The sequence below is a fragment of the Lissotriton vulgaris genome, chromosome 12, assembly GCF_964263255.1.
Source record: "Lissotriton vulgaris chromosome 12, aLisVul1.2, whole genome shotgun sequence".
Classification (NCBI taxonomy): Eukaryota; Metazoa; Chordata; class Amphibia; order Caudata; family Salamandridae; genus Lissotriton; species Lissotriton vulgaris.
This window is the reverse complement of record NC_141700.1, coordinates 99,920,997-99,937,083: the sequence shown is the minus strand read 5'-3', so window position 1 is coordinate 99,937,083 and position 16,087 is coordinate 99,920,997. Positions and strand designations below refer to the sequence as shown.

The 16,087-nt window shown below is 49.5% G+C and overlaps 1 protein-coding gene across 3 annotated transcripts in view; it reads right to left on the bottom strand.

The window, feature by feature from the left end:
* ZBTB7B (zinc finger and BTB domain containing 7B) overlaps positions 1 to 15,593 on the bottom strand; it is a 158,086-nt gene extending 142,493 nt beyond the window's left edge. The window contains exon 1 of one of the 3 annotated variants that reach the window (XM_086947372.1): positions 14,279 to 15,593. The gene's annotated coding sequence lies outside the window, so the exon portion shown is untranslated. Of the gene's footprint in view, positions 1 to 11,325; positions 11,447 to 13,308; positions 13,444 to 14,278 lie in introns of those variants that run through there. The other 2 variants (XM_086947373.1, XM_086947374.1) reach the window with 2 other exon arrangements.
* Between the last annotated feature and the right edge of the window lie 494 nt (positions 15,594 to 16,087).

Here is a 16,087-nt window from a genome sequence, read left to right as displayed (position 1 = left end):
GCGAGGCCGGGGACGAAGGAAAGTCTGGAGCGGGACGGCGTTTTGATTGAGCAGGGTGGACGGCGTCCACCCTGGAAAACCCTGGAAAATAAGTGGGGGGATGCCGTCCACCCGCGTGGTACCCCGACTCGTGCCCTGGATAGCACGCGCCTCAGTTAAAAGAACAGCTCCTTGATCTGCCGACAATAAGATGGCGGCGGTTCTGTGACACCTGCAGCCCCGGGGGGGGGGGGGGGGGGGGGGGCGCGCGCCCGCCGGCCGGCCGTGTAATAGGCTGCAATGCCGCCGCGCGCGCAGAGCCCTTCTTGCAGCGTGCGCGCGGATGTGGGCACGCGGGAGGTCCCCTGATCCCCCCCGCCGGGAGCCGGGGAGCCTAGGGCGGCCTCGTTTCACTGCGGTTACATCATCCAGCCGCGGACCCACGCGCGGGCTGCGGCGGTAGCACGGTGCGGCGCCAGCGCTTGCTCCCCGGTGGGCAGACACGGGATTTATTTTACCCCGGCCCCCGCTTCCCAGACATCCCCTCGTGCGCCTGCAGGTTTATTCAGGCAGACCTCCGTACTCAAGGAGCTGCATTGAGCGGGCGGGCAGAGGGGTCGCATCACGCGGGCGCCGGTAGGCCGCGACGCAGGTGCCTGGACTAAGATGCTAACACCGCCACTCTCAATGCGAGGTGTAAGCGGCCTCCGTAGGCCGCCCCCTGGGTGATGTCTTCAGAATACAGGAACAGAAAACGAACATGCCGGCATACATAGGTATGAAGCACCTCATGCTGCAGTTCTGGTGTTTTTAACCGCTGTGCATACATGCTTACCAACATTTTGAAATCGGGTCTGTTGGCATGTATGTGAATAACAAGTCATTATTGAAACAACCCACCTTGGCATAACAGTATACGCTGCATGATAGTACCTGAGCAGAACATACATGTATATAAAACGGCGATGGAGAAGTTGAGCTGTAAACAGGAAAAGAGAAGTAGAGCCTATTGCATATTGTATCCGCACGTAGGCTGCCTAACTAGTGCCAGGTAAACACTGGCAGAGTTGTAAAAGCTAAACATAGGCAGTGGAAAGAAAGGTTCTACTCAGTGCATGTCTAGGCGCTCCATGGGAATACAGAGTCGACCAAACAAAGTCTGCCCTGCATGTGCAGGCATATATCACATGCACCAGGAGACACCTTACTATCACGGTAACCAGCCTGTCAAGTAGAAGGAGGCTCCCCTGATGGACTCACTGACTGCTAAACTTGTACCCATGACTGCCTCCACCAATTAAGTATTAGTCACCTATGCAAACATGGGGTGTATCATGACGCCCGACTATCTCACTCTACCCTTAAGTTATGTCCGGGCACCCCTTAGCTCCGAACACAGGGCAAACTCTTGCCAAACAGCCCACTGTATGAATCTGCAATCTACCAACCAAGCGTAAAGAGGGAAGTAGTGTGTTACCCATCCACCCATCAAGAAGACCTTTGGGGCCGCATAGGTACAAACCTCTGCATACATGCCATTAAAATAGGCACGTGTGAACGTAAATGTGATGTCAACACACGTTACTACTACGGATTCTATGAACGTAACTTCCATTGGTGTGGCAGGTGCAGAGGCCTGGAGTGTCCACTAAACCCTGATTATGGTTGTATTTCACAGCTCAAACAGCCTTCCTTTCATTAGGGCCAATGAGGCACGCTAGCTATGTCCCTGACACAATCCAGACATCGCCCACATAATTCTCAATAACACCAGCACGAACTCTGAGTAATATTTATGGACAACAAACTATTGCATATGACGAAAAGGGCAGCCGCGTACATTGCGATACTTTGCACTCCAGCCAAAGTTGAGGATGAATAGCACCGAAGATATTCAGGTCATGGGCTGGTCCGGTCATCTACGCATCTGACAAAGAAAATTCTACTTTGACAACAACAACTTAGTCAGCGTTCTATCCATCCCTGGTAAGTATCTGTGCCAAGCGAGTTACCTTTTGCCAATTTGTACTTCGCATTCTGGGACTTGTAGTTCCGCGTTTAGCCTTAAAAACACAGGCTGAAAAATCCCAACATACAATGTACTACTACTGTCTAAGAAGCCAGGAATGTCACAAAGGGGCAGGTGGTTGCTATAGATTTAAGAAATGTAGCAGATAGGTGGTCCTGGTGAGGTTGGCTAACGTTCAGCAGGTAGAAAAAATATAAATACATTAATTAAAAAAAGAAAAAAAAACTGAATTTGGTGATAATGACATTAGCAGTTTACAGTGTGACTCACAATGGAGTATTTGGACTAAAAAACGTTAAGAGCATACGAAATAATGATTCCAACCACAGAATTGAGCTTCTATTCTATATGAAATTGCAAAACTGTTCCAGAATTTTGGCTTGTGGTGGAAATGTTACCACTCCCTTACTGTATTATTCTGCACAATTACAATTGTTGGCAAACTTCCTTTTTAAAACACACAAAGTAGGACACAATCTCGAATTTGCAGAATCGAATTTAGCAAATTTCAAGTAATTTGCATAAAGTTTAGCTGAAATTCCTGTAGTGCACTTAAGATCCCAAATTTCACTCAGTCCAAAATAATACAGACTTGGGCTATAGCAACCAAAAGGGTCTCAACGAAACAAAACGGACAATTACAAAAATTGACTGAAGTACAGCTTCTCAAGAGCATATTTTACAAATGCAGGGATGCAAAGACAACCGTCTATAAATAGCGAGCCTCCTTGACAACCCAAGTTCATGCCAACTGAAGTCCATCTGGTATGAATATTTCAGAGGTGGGAAGTCCTTCTTTTGGCTTTCTTTTTGATAGCACCACCCTTGTTACCCATGGTCTTAGGGTCTTGAAGTCACCAGAACACACCCATTAGTCATAGGCTCTCGCCACCGCACTCCTCGTTCCCACAGCAGGGTTACAGAGGTGGCCTAGCTTAGTCCTTTTCCGTACTAGACCTGGTCTCTCACTAGAGAAACACTTAAATGCCAAGAACAATTAGACTCCAGCCCCAGCACACATCATGTCCTCAGTAATAATGGACACTTTCCATAACCCCTTGCTGCCCAAGAACTGGCCTCTCCCTGGAGCTCCCCACATTCCCCAAGTAAGGATGGATTTTCACTGGATCGCCCCTTAAACTCGGACTGGGGGCTGTAATCCTTCCAGCACCTCTGGTTTCATTATTCGAACCGGGCTCTAGCCAAAGAACCCCTGCAGTCCTTAAAGTAGGACTGACTCACCAAAGCACTGCTTGGTCACCAACAATTTGTAATTTCCAAAATAAAGTGGCACTCTGTTGCGCTCCACGGGTGGACTCTAGCCATAGAAAACCTTCTTCCCCGAGTAGTAGTGGTGGGCATGCAGTAAAAAGCACCTTTCTCCTAATTGCAGATAGACCCTCACCAAAGCACCCCTCGTTCCCTCACGGAGACTAAAATGCCCAAGTTTGTTAAGTCCTGAAGGTCCAGAATTGCAGGCATGTGAGCCACGGCGGTAGAAGCCGATGATATGGTGCATTCAGGAATGCCTTACAGCACAATGTAGCAATATTTATAGCCAGGCGCCCAGAAAGTGTCTTCTGCAAGCTTCTGATATTGTTGGATGGCAAGCGGGCATCTTCCCTGCCCCCATTGATTGACAGGCACCTGCGTACGGGTCTGCGACAGAAACAAGGACTAACCTAGACAAAGGGCATCAAGAGGTTGTCATTTAACCCATATCATAAGGAATTAATGCAACTATCTGTCCTAATTTATTGAATCCCTGAAAAGAACAAAGACCACTGGGGTGACGTCCTGCCACTCGTACTGGTCTCTTGCATAGTCCTTTTGGAAGAGATGTCAAATTCCAAAGGAGTGCTGACATATGGCAGTGAGTCCTCGAGATTTTATGAGTGTCACAAAGCTCAGTAGAATTGAAGTAAGGAATAAGGGATGTGAAAAAACACAACAAAAAAAAGGGTATTTGGGGGAAAGAATACCAGATGTCCACTGAGAGTTTAGGGAGTTTAAAGGAAAAAGTACCCCTGGGATTACAAAAGGGATGTATCTTGAGGGTTTGTCCATAGAGCATCACTAAGTGGTGGGTTGATAAGGGAGAGATGCTGGTGATCATCGCAAAGCAATGGAATTTTGGAGTAACCATATCTAGTGACGAACAGCAGGACACCTGTCCCACAAACTGATTGATAATCTATTATCCAGACGCATGGCAATGAGACTAATTAGTGTTCTGTATCCCATTAGTACACTAAATTTGCATTATTCATAGGTCCTGCACAATCTTACTATAATCTGAAAAAGCAGAATATTACAGACTGAATGGCAAAAGCATGACCAATTCAACCCATATACTGGACTAAACGAATAATATTAAGATCGCATTTACTGGAGTGCTTCCTGTCAGCAAAGCGCTTCATCATCATATTGTCAGAAGTAGAAAGCATTACAGAAATACTAATACCAAATCTTAGAGTATTTAAACCAAGTGTCTAATGTAGGTCCAAAAGGGCGGTCTTCCTACCAGATCTTAAGAATATCCATACAAGATAACATACACACAATGAAACTACACAGAAATATTACACAGATACTAACCTGGAAATCTAGTGTAGATTCAGGCCTCATGGACTCCCCTGTCTAAACAAGAGTTGGAAGATGCGAGGAGAATGTAAAGGGAATACATGAGCAGGGAGGGGTATAACTTAGAAGGAAAACAAGCAATAGCAAAGCCAATAGTTTGAGGTTTAATGAGATTAGCGCATACCGCGTGAGCACATTAGAACGAGAGAAACAGGAGGGACCTATCGGGTGCAGACAGGGCGATAGTTGTAACCTAGTCCCTTATGCTCCTCAAATCAAGTACTTGAATGGAGGCGGAAGGATTCAACAAAACTGAACAGCCAATAGCATTGCTTGAGAGATAAAGTCTTGAGTGGGCTGAACAAGACATGATTGGCCAGGTTAATGAAAGATGCTGGTATAAAAAAAGATTCCAATGGTTGGAAGAGCCGGAACCAATATCCACTCTGTGTATAGTAAGCAAAAGGTCAGGATAGTTGCCTGTCAAAACCCAGGCCTAAAAAGGTCACTCTGTATATTGTAATCAATAAGTAATTGATAGCAGTTCTGTCAAAGTCCAGACCTAAAAATGAACCGGGTCCCACTATCTCCCATGGATCCGGTATCCACATCTTGTTAGAGCGTAGAAACAAAATGCTGTCTCAAGCTGAACACTCAGATTAACGTGAAGTTAGCAGATGCTGCATGTGCTGCCTGTTGATAAGAGATGCTGCTCACCGGATGAGGCCTGTTTCAAGGAGCAAGGCCTCAATGTAAGAAAGCAGCAACTAAAGTCCACTCACTCACAGAATGTCTCTTAAAAGGAATGCCCTTCCAGGGCAGAAGGCAAGTACTCTCAGCTCACAGCGCCTGGAAGGCTGCTTGCACTCAAGCGCGTCTCTTATTCAGAAGAAAGCTCGTCCCACATATACAAGTTAAAGATCCATGCGAATGGGGCCTCTTATTAGTGACGTCTTGGGCTAAGAGGATGCTATTGGCTCTCGACGGAGGTCACAGAGGGTGAATGTACCAGTGACAGCGATCTACGACATTAAAGGCGAAGCCCCTCAGGGCCGGTCTCATGACTGGAACAGAGACGCCCCTTTTCGATTTCCCATTCGTCTCAGACAGCTGACCCTACGCCCCCGCCCCCATAGCGACCATAAACAAGTGCCTCTGTTGTGGTGCGGAGCCCCTGATAGCGCCTGGGATCAGCATTGTCAAGCGCTGCCGCCACAAACACAAAACGGGGGTGAGCCGATGATAAAATCTGTTTATTGCTGGCATCAGTGGAGTCGGGAGTCCCCCGGGGGTGGTTTTGGGGGGGCTTTGATGGTCTGTGCTGTAAACAAGGCATTGCCTTTACAAACTACAGCCATATTATTACCCCAAACAACTGACACCAAGCGAGTTTTGGAGTTGCGACCTCGCAAGGTTATACGGTAACGGGGCCACCATCTCAGAAAGAGTGGGCGCTTTGAAGCAGGCGCTTTCCATTGGAGCGCTACTGTGAGGCTTGGGGCTGCCGCGCGGTCAGTCTTGGACCATTAACGAGCCTCTCCCAGCCAAGTGGTCTTCCGGGACCCATGTCAAAATAATAGGAGGATTAAGTGTTAGGGTGGTAAAATTACTTCCGGGACTTGGAGGGCCTTGGGTTTGAGTCAGAGCATGTGGCCTCCATCTTCCATTCCATTCTGGTCAACAGCAATAATCACCGAGTCCGAACTGGTATGGAATTCCAAATAGTATTTATATCGATGCAAATCTAAACCCCAAGGCAACAGACACCATATAAAAACAAGTAAACATTAGTCTTGCACAAGCAGGATTTTTTATGACAACGAACCTACATCCATGTTTATCAACACGCTCGCCCAAGGAATAGTAAACACCTGTATTTCCTTTATGGGTCCAGCAAAACCCAGTTTATTACAAGTTCAGCAAACTCGTTTAACAGGATATTTTAGGCAATTCCTCCCCTAGTCCTGCCCTTTAATAGAACTATACCCACTGTAACAATCCAAGGGGATTCTGGTATCCATAAAATGTTCCTCCTAACTGTTTCCCTCGCCATCAGCATCAGTAACACACGAAATGGAGGCAAAAACTCTTCTCCGGACCAGCCCTACTCAGCTCACTTCCCAGGGTACCAAGACTTTCCGAGGTGTTGAAGGCCTGCTCATTGGCCAGACTGGGATGCTTTGATAGCACTATAAGATGACGAGGGTGCTGGAAGTTGGCAACACATTTGAAACCCTCACCCAAATTGCTGCAAACCTCACGTTTTGTTGTTGGAATAGGGGAAGATTTGAGAAATATGAACCAGTACTGCGGATGTTTGACAACCTGAATACATGTCACAAATTATAAGACGGCGGGTGAACTACTGTACGAAACATCTGGTCTGGTACCAGAATGTCAGACAACCTAAGCCCTCTGCTCTTGGCCAAAAGCAGAACTTGACGACGGGCTGCAAAACTCACTCTTTCCAAATCCCCCATCCACGTCATAGCGGTCAAATAGCCCCCTGTTACAGGGGATAACTACAGCCAGTCCTAGTTCATCAAACGTGTTTTTTGCTGATAGATGTTCAGCTGCGGCCCCGGAGAGTCCGGAAGGTGTGTGTGAAGTAAGGAGCGTGAATAGTTGAGTATTTCAGATCTTTCCAGGAGTGCATGTGATGGGCTGAGAGAATTCCATCGGCCTGGACCCTGCACACTGAGGGGTCTCCCTTGGTGTTTCATCCTTATATCACTGGATCAAGTGAGCAGCTGAGGTTTCTAGATAGTGTTTTGTGATACTAACTTCTACAACTATTTCTGACCTTTTTTTCCCCTCCAAGTAGGATTCATGGATGGTGCCGAGAATTACATGCTTTTGTCGCGGCAAGCCGGGTGTGCGCCTGCTTTCGTGGCACTCCACGTGCGGCCCTGCTTTCCTGGACCGCCTGGTGCGGCCCTGCCTTCCTGGACCGGCCCTGCTCTCCTGGACCGCCTGGTGCGGCCCTGCTCTCCTGGACCGCCTGGTGCGGCCCTGCCTTCCTGGACCGCCTGGTGAGGCCCTGCCTTCCTGGACCGCCTGGTGAGGCCCTGCCTTCCTGGACCGCCTGGTGAGGCCCTGCCTTCCTGGACCGCCTGGTGAGGCCCTGCCTTCCTGGACCGCCTGGTGAGGCCCTGCCTTCCTGGACCGCCTGGTGAGGCCCTGCCTTCCTGGACCGCCTGGTGAGGCCCTGCCTTCCTGGACCGCCTGGTGAGGCCCTGCCTTCCTGGACCGCCTGGTGAGGCCCTGCCTTCCTGGACCGCCTGGTGAGGCCCTGCCTTCCTGGACCGCCTGGTGAGGCCCTGCCTTCCTGGACCGCCTGGTGCGGCCCTGCCTTCCTGGACCGCCTCGTGCGGCCCTGCCTTCCTGGACCGCCTCGTGCGGCCCTGCCTTCCTGGACCGCCTCGTGCGGCCCTGCCTTCCTGGACCGCCTCGTGCGGCCCTGCCTTCCTGGACCGCCTCGTGCGGCCCTGCCTTCCTGGACCGGCCCTGCTCTCCTGGACCGCCTGGTGCGGCCCTGCCTTCCTGGACCGCCTGGTGAGGCCCTGCCTTCCTGGACCGCCTGGTGAGGCCCTGCCTTCCTGGACCGCCTGGTGAGGCCCTGCCTTCCTGGACCGCCTGGTGAGGCCCTGCCTTCCTGGACCGCCTGGTGAGGCCCTGCCTTCCTGGACCGCCTGGTGAGGCCCTGCCTTCCTGGACCGCCTGGTGAGGCCCTGCCTTCCTGGACCGCCTGGTGAGGCCCTGCCTTCCTGGACCGCCTGGTGAGGCCCTGCCTTCCTGGACCGCCTGGTGAGGCCCTGCCTTCCTGGACCGCCTCGTGCGGCCCTGCCTTCCTGGACCGCCTCGTGCGGCCCTGCCTTCCTGGACCGCCTCGTGCGGCCCTGCCTTCCTGGACCGCCTCGTGCGGCCCTGCCTTCCTGGACCGCCTCGTGCGGCCCTGCCTTCCTGGACCGCCTCGTGCGGCCCTGCTTTCCTGGACCGCCTCGTGCGGCCCTGCTTTCCTGGACCGCCTCGTGCGGCCCTGCTTTCCTGGACCGCCTCGTGCGGCCCTGCTTTCCTGGACCGCCTCGTGCGGCCTTGCTTTCTTGGACCACCTGGTGTGCTCCTATTTTCGTGGACCACCTGGTGTGCTCCTGTTTTCGTGGACCACCTGGTGTGCTCCTGTTTTCGTGGACCACCTGGTGTGCTCCTATTTTCGTGGAGCGCCTGGTGTGCTCCTATTTTCGTGGACCGCCTGGTGTGCTCCTATTTTCGTGGACCGCCTTGTGTGCAGCCTTGCTTTCGCGGACCGCCTGGTGTGCTCCTTCTTTCGTGGACCGCCTGGTGTGCTAATTCTTTCGTGGACCGCCTGGTGTGCTAATTCTTTCGTGGACCACCTGGTGTGCTCCTGCTTTCGTGGACCACCTGGTGTGCTCCTGCTTTCGTGGACCGCCTAGTGTGCTCCTGCTTTCGTGGACCGCCTGGTGTGCTCCTGTTTTTGTGGACCGCCTGGTGTGCTCCTGCTTTCGTGGACTGCCTGATGGACCGCCTGGTGGACCGCCTGGTGTGCTTCTGCTTTCTTGGCATGCCTGGCACTACTCTGCTTTCATGGCCTGCCTAGTGTGCTCCTGCTTTTCCTGGCACGCCTGGCGTGGTCCTGCTTTTGTGGTGTGCCTGCATGGCCTTACTTTCGTGGCATGCCTGGTGCGTCCCTGCTGTTACAGCCTGTCTGATGTGACCCAGCTTTTATGGCAGGAGTGGCGTGACCCTGCTTTCATGGCATGCCTGGTATGGTCCTGCTTTCACAGCATGCCTGGCGCAGTCCTGTTTTCATGGAACGCCTGATGTGGCCCTACTTTCATGGCACGCCTGACATGGCCCTGCTTTCATGGCACACCTGGCTCAGTCCTGCTTTCATAGCATGCCTGGTGCGCTCCTCCTTTCATGGCACGTCAAGCGTACCCCCGCTTGTGCAGCTAAAGGCATTTTATGCTGCCTGGGTTTGTCCTTCCTACAGCCTGGTGGTAAGTGTTGGATGGCCAGGAACAGACAGATTCAATAACGAGGCGAGCTCGAGAAGACCATGGATACGCTCAGAAGGGGATCAGCTTCGGTCTCAGGATCATGTCAATGCAAAACAAACGATCTGGCATCTGATCGGTGCACAGTTGTGCAAAACTCCACAGTGCTAGAAGTGAAATTAAAAGTCCCAAAATGTAACCGATTGATGAATAAGAGCCAGGACTGGGCGAGGATCACACCTGGCATGGGGCCACTTGGCAGCCAATGCTGGATTCAGGACATAACATTGATATCTGTGGTAATAACTGCGTTTCTGTGTGTAGTATTTGTAGCTTAGTACCACTATAAAGAGCAAGTGATCCACCGACAGTGTCGTCAAATCATTGACCTTGGAGGGTTAAAAGGCAAAGTAGGCCCTGTCAGCATTAGCGCTGGAGGCAGGATAGCTGCACACAGATCTCAGCAGTACCTGCGTTCACCCACTAAGACATTTTACCAGCTTAATGATGGTGAAGTTTAATCACAAGCAGGGCACATGAATGGTTTGCATTACAAAAAAATAATTTGGTGCGGCTCCTTCAACTGTAAAAATGTGGTACCCCAAAAGTGTGAAAACATCATCAAGTTAGAGAGGCGCACTGTATCTAAATAACAACATAAAAACATAACATATTTGTACAGCGCACGTTCACCCATGGATATCTTGGTGCTGAATAACTGATATTTATTGTTACCCAACTCAATGGTACTCATTTGATCGAGGGCAGGGATTTGAACCTGTGACCATGTGATCAAACACAGGACCCTGCAGTGGATGCATTAGTCCACTAAATCACCAGATCAGGCTGATGGACTACACATAATAACTGCACTCTTCATTCTACAGAAAGGGGCATAAACATGACATAAGATCCTAAATGAAAAATAAAGTTACCTAATGAATCCATAAAATCTGCAAAGTACCCAACTTCAGCAGGTCACAGCGTTTGTTTAATGTCCGAAGGCCAATGAGCGGTGGATGCAGGAGGGTGTTGATGGCTAAAATTAAGATAGTCTACGTTTAAATAATCCAGAATTTGCATTTACATTAGTTATTTGCATTGGACTTGCACCCTCGGGAATTAATGACTCGCTTTTTCAGATCAGTGTGGCTGCTGGTTAAAATGCTAGTCCCGAACCAGCATTTTCTCCAAGGAGGAGGATGGGCTGCAGAAGTCCTAGGTTAATGTTACAGCTGCCCTGTGGTGCGCTTCTATCAACAGATGGGAGCAGCCTCAGCACCTAACGCAGCAACAGACTGAGCACCCACTCACCCACATCTGACGCAAGGACCACAATGCACCGCGGCAGAGGTAAAATAAGGGAACAAGTTCTTCTATGTCTGCTTCCAGTGGTTTCGCTCACTGGCCAGGGTGCTCGGATGTGTGAAGCCAGCGGTGCTGTGACGAAAGATTGCAACAGCCAAGAAATGCAGAGCCTGTCCCTTGGCACTGCTGATCACGTGCCACCGCCGACGGTCAAGCACATACAGGATTTTTTACTAATTACTTTACAATTTACAAGCCCGTATGCAAGAGTCCCACGTTAGAGACTCTTTGCTGATTCAGCATGGGTTGGGCAGGCAGAGACAACTTCCCGCAAGCCGGTCCGCCCTCCCTCCCTCCATCCTCACCCAAAAAGGGGAAACTGCTAATTAATTAAACATATGCGCTTACCCACTAAAAAAGCCGAAGGACGGGTCTGGACTAATCGCCTATATGGACAGATGGGAGCTGCAGCGAGATGGTGTCCATAGGGGTGACGCGCGGATGGAATGGGTCCCGGCAGCGCACAGAATGGGGGGCGACGGGCAGGGAAGGCGGGCGGTCACTTAATGAGGAAGTGCCCCAAGTCACACAACGCGTCCGCGGCGCGCCGAGCCGCAACCCCTCGCACATGACACGACACGACGAAAAGGCACAGAGCAGGCGGACTGAATTAGGTTCCGTGGCATCCTTTTACCGACAATGAACTCTCTTTTCGAGCCTTAAATTCATTCTTCTCAGAATACTATTGCAATTGTAAGTAATATGTTTAAAACTGTACAGTGCCTGCAAAACCAGCTTTGTAGCGCCATGAAGAACAGTTTTACCATACAGCACCATAAATATCGTGGTTATTAGCTTTACCCCGACTGTCCAACACAAATGTGGCACTGAATGACGCTCTCACACCCCCTCCCCAATTTATGGCCGTTCGAGGACATTCTCCATATAAGTAGTTTCGAATTATTCAACAACTATTTTCTTATAGGCTAGCCAGGAAATATTATAGCTCTGGGGGGGCTACAGAAAGGCAAATGCAATGCAAGTTCTGACAAGCAAACGGGGTACAGATGTACGCAATACGAGCAAGCGACTGGTTTGAGACATGACAGGCCGACTCAGCCTTTCACCGTTCATAGTAGATGAAATGAGTACCAGGCAACAGAAACATCTCTTTTGGAAACAATTCAGTTTGTACAATGTACTATAGAAATTGCAATTAACTTTACAGTACAAAAAATGATTATTTGCAAACTACATTTAATCAAAGTCTCTTAATTTCTCCCCAATAATTTAGGGAGAAAAATCCCTTCTGGCACTTTCAGGACTATGAAATGTATTATTTCCCTCAAAGAGCCCCCCCGATCTCTCCAGGCCACCATGGCATGACATACACGTTTATTTTTAGTTATTTTTTTTACAAAAAAAAGGGTACCACCCTCATCACCCAACAAGTGAAAATATGATTTAAGTAGGAAATCTGAACTCGGGCCAACTGCTTTCAGATTACGCCTCAAATCCTCCAGCTTGGAATTTGGAAGACAGGAGAAGAAAATGGAAGGAGGAAAAACTGAAATAGCGGAGGAGGGGCGTGTGACAAGTAACAGGTAAGCCCAGGTACAGCAACACGCCCGCCGCGGCCGCTTGCGGCAACTGCGTGTGCACCTGACGGAAATCACCGTACCATGGACGTGGCAAGCCACTGGATGTACAAACCCGCCGAGAGCCAAAGCCCACTGGCCGTGCGCTCCTCCACCGCCCACTGGAAAAAATAGTGCAATCGTTTTTTTTTTTTATGTAAAAGAGCAACAAATAAATCTGGTTGTGGGGTCGAGTGGTGCCAGTACAATCGTGAACGACAAGGACAGCAACCGCCGTGCTTTACTACAGGAACCGTCGGATTGGCACGGTTTCCAGTTCTCGGGCCCTTTGAGAATGAAGATCAGTTTCCGGATGCAGCAAACACGTTGATTAGAAAAAAGACAGCTTTTATTGGGTTGAGAAGACCGAAAGCTCACATGACAATTGTGGCCCGGGAAAAGGAAAGGGACGCACCACTGAGGCCGAGAGAATGAAAATCAATTTCTATGTAGGCTTGTGGACAACGAAAACTCATCTTTGTTTTCATCCTACTCGGTTTGGCTGCCTCTTACACAAAATGTTGATATACTCAACGTAGCCTGTCTCAAGACAGTGAAGAACAGGAGGGAATATGTCATTGAGAGGCAAGAAATGAAGTGCCCAGGTGCCCTTTTTAATGACACAGCATGGTTGGAACCACCATAGGACTACAAGGCGAGCAGGAGATGCCAGGTAGCCATAAGGGCAATGGGTGCCCCCCCCCCTTAATCACCCAAGGATTGTTTAGAAACCCCTTGGTGACCGTCTACTCACCTGTCAACGGTTTTGCTTCGTAAGCCCAGTGCACCTGGCGCGCTGTCGTTCACCTTTGGAGCTGGGAAGACAGGTGCGCGGGACCAGCGTCTCCAGGGACAGGTGTGGGCTCTGAGTCTCAGGGAGAGATATGGGTGGGATCAGCGTCTCCCGGGGACAGGTGTGGGCGTTGCTTGCCCAAGGTGAGACTGGGTGGGATCAACGTCACTGGGGTGGGATCAGGCCACAGTCCCTCACAGGTAGGTAGGGTGGTGGTGGTGGGGGAGGGAAGGGAGGACTTTTGTTCCAGTTATTGTTCTGAACTGGGAAATAAGGACACAGGAGAGTGAGCAGCTGTTGATGGTGGGCCTCCACTAAACTTGCGCTTATGATATATTCTAAATCCCCAATGGGGCGACAGGCTGTAGGAACAGATTCAATAGTGACACCTTTTGGAAAAAGAAACCGCATTAAATGTGGACAGGACTGCGGAGAACACCAGTCTTCAAGAAAGGTAAAATGTATTTTCCTTTAACCGGAAGAGAGCCCTGGAGGTAAGCTATATGATCAGCTACATAAGGGTGACAAGGTTCCTTGAAATGAGATACAGGTGCAAGGATCTTCAGAATGAGAATTGTGACAGCGCAATCAGTTGAAAGTATGCAAGACCCTTCATAATGAAATACAATATCTACTGAGGGAGCCTTTGAGGTGAGGTGTTGGATACGAGCGACAAAGGCAATGGTCGTTAAACATGGACCGCCACTTCAAGGGAACAAGGATACATAGCATCATCCATAAAACCACTTCCTTCCATAGGTGAAAGGTCTTTGGAATGTTGTTGGGGAAAAACGCTTGTTGGGGCATGAGTTTCAATAAGATGAGAACTGGGGCCATTTTCTTCAAGTATCCACCAAGGTCTTTGGTATGTAATATGGGATCAGGTCCTTCAGGAAGGAACAACAGTCTTAGAAGTAAAGTATAAACTCACCTCTTTAAGAAGGTCGACGTAGACTCAGTGCTGGTTCTGTTTTTTCAGATGGGTACAAGGATTGAACTAGTTTATTCACCAGTTCTTCAGTTGTTGTGTCTTTGGAACTTTAGTGTTCACAAGTTTTCACATGGAGCTGGTTTGACGTTACAGTCTTAGTTTTGGTGACGATTTCATCTTCTTCTGAAACAGACTGTGGTCTCGGGGTCTCTGCATGGGGTATCCTTCTCTGTCACGTTGGTTGCTGGCCAAAACTTACTTTAGGCAGATTTTGGTTGCAAGACGAACTATACTTTCTGAGGCAAACAATGATCCTGGACTCTCTGACATGTGTCTCCTTCACGCACAGATTACAACACGCTCAAAACATTGAATGCTTGGTTGGCTTTTTGACAGCAATGACAGGTCTCAAACGTTCAGGTGTGATATGTTTAGCTTTCTGGAGAATAAAAGTTAAGCACAAAATGTCTCCAGGATGTGCTCGACTTCCACATGGATAGATTACATACTAAATATTTCCAAGAAGGAAATATTTCAGAACCGTTTCGAAATCCCAGAAGGGTGTTACTCCTTTCAAAACTGCTCTGTAGAGCTCTTGGACAACTTTATTTTTCTCAGGAGCAGGTTATTGCATCCGGGTTTCCAGTCGCACCTGCTTGATGTCTGTAGTTTCGGGGTGACTTTAGGCTTACTGAAGTGCTTTCTCTCAACTTGTTCACTGGTACAGGTGGTCCCTACCTGTGCAAACTATACTTCGATTCTCAGAGTAAAGTTATGTCTTCGATGAATACTTTTGTTTCTCAGGTGCATATTAGGGGCTCCAGGTATTCAAGAGTTGGAACAATTGTCCAGGTTTGCTATAACAATGATCCAGGAAGCTTAGGACTTACTCCTGTAAATACCCTTGAACGGCAGAGTCCCTGTCCCTAATGTATGGCCGACGTGTCTTCCATGTAGTGGCCACTGCCTTTAGTGTTCCATGGTGTAAATTCCCTGTAATTTCCAGCGTCCTTATTTACCCCTGCTGCACATCAGAGTCCGCCTTTAATTCTGCAATGACTCCCGTCTGTCTGTATTGTCCTCGTCTGTCTGTATTCTCCCTTCGCTTCTGTTGCCCTTCTCTGCCTTCCCTACCTGCAGGGCTCCCTGGAAGGACTGCGTATACTGTCTGTTTCTGCTCTTCCCGGACCGCTCTGCGCCGTGCCTCTTCTGGCTGCCGCCGGTCCTCGGTGGGCTGTTCCTTGCTCTTGTCCCTGCAGGGCTGCGGCTCCCTCTTCCCTCCCCCTCACCTGTCCTCTAGCCCCCTCTTAGCAACAGGGAACACCCAAACTGCCACTTCCTGGATTACCCCCTTGCTGCTCTTTCTTGGCCAATCAGAAGGCAAAGTCATTCCCCACACCTTGCCTTCCACCCCCAGGGTCCCTGCAGCCCCCCTCCCTCCCCTCACCTGGCACAGGTTGCCAAGCCTGCACCGCATAGCTCCTCCTCCTGCCCACACCTCCCATGTTCTGCTACTCAAGACGCTAAGAAGGTCCGTCCTTTTTCTATGACTACATCAAAGGGGGGTGGGGGGTGCAGTATATCACGCAGAGCCACGTGACAGGGGAATATGGCAGACATCTTGGAATGTTATTCTTTGGTGACTGGTCGGTGTTGACGTTCTTAAATCCGTGATAATAATAGTAATCTGAAAGGACTCTATTATATTTTAACAAGTATTCGTAATTCAAAATAATTGTGACATTTAAGTCAAGAATAATGATTTACAGTAGGAGATATTTGACTACGCTACATAATACAATTTAAGCC